We start from the raw sequence: 1,347 nt of genomic DNA on the forward strand, positions 1-1,347 counted from the left end.
GGTACAGAGTCCCAAGAAACTTCTTAACTCTCCCACATTGTCAGGTGTTGGCCAATCACGCACTGCTTTCACCTTGTCAGGATCAGTTTGCACACCATGCTCACTTACAATGTGACCCAGGTAAAGCACCTTTTCTGGAATAAGTGGCATTTCTTGGGATGGAGTTTGGGGTTTGCTGCCTTGAAATGCTTGAACACTTTCTCTAGCCGGGATACTTCTTCATCAAATGTATCTGCAAACCCAATAACATCATCCACGTACAATAGGGCTATCCTCCATTGTAGGCCTTCCAGTACTATTTCCAGCAGCCTCTCAAATGTTGCTGGAGCATTGCTAAACCAAATGACATCACACAGTATTGCCAGAGACCTTAGACATAACTAAATGCAGTCTTAGGTTTATCTGCTTCAGCCATTTTCACTTGATAAAAACCCGACTTTAAGTCCAGAGTTGAATCCACTTAGGGCATCAAGAGTATCATCAATTCTTGGCAGTGAGTATGAGTCCTTTTCGGTTATACTTTTAAGAGCCCTGAAGTCCACACAGCAACGTTGGGTCCCATCCTTCTTCTGGACTAACACTACAGGAGCTGACCAGGGACTATCTGATTTCTCGACTATCCCTTTCTTAATTAGGTCATCCACGACCTTCTCCATTTCTTGTTGCTTTGCTGGAGTTATTCTCCTCGGAGGGATCTTTATTGGACGGTGATTGCATGTGTTTATTCTGTGCTCTACAAGGTCTGTGCAGCCGAGGTCACGATCTCCTTTTGAAAAGACGTCTGCATAATTCGTCAAAGTTCTCTAACCTGTCGAGCCTATGATGATGACAAATGAATTATGCTCTTCTTATAGAGGTTAGTTAAACGTTCGGGGAGAGGATGTCCTTTCTTTATGGTTGTATTTCTTGCTCTAACATTGACTGACTCTACCTCCTGGCATACACCCAACAATGCTCCTTCCTTAAGTGTCTGTTCACATTTAGAGAGATTGGCCACTGTTATAGGTATTACTTGATGACCTGCCACAAGTGACCTTCCAATCTTGAAATCCGCTGGCCGGGATGGGTCTTCCACTGCTTCCACAAGCATTGGGCTTCATTGTAGATGTTCTTTTATTCTACCCCAAATTATCTTCTCTGACATGGGGGTATTGTAGTTCACTTAAGTGCTGTGAAACGCAAATCAACAGATGCAGCAATAATTACCGGAAGCTGGTCTTTGTTGTTCCCAAACGTCATTTTATCAAAGTTAACTACACACTTCCTCGGTAGTAAGTAGTCCAACCCTAATATGCACTGATCTTCAATGTCAGCTAAGTATACTTTGTGTCTGTCCATTATGCCCAT

The sequence above is a fragment of the Limulus polyphemus genome, unplaced genomic scaffold (assembly GCF_000517525.1).
Source record: "Limulus polyphemus unplaced genomic scaffold, Limulus_polyphemus-2.1.2 Scaffold4208, whole genome shotgun sequence".
NCBI lineage: Eukaryota > Metazoa > Arthropoda > Merostomata > Xiphosura > Limulidae > Limulus > Limulus polyphemus.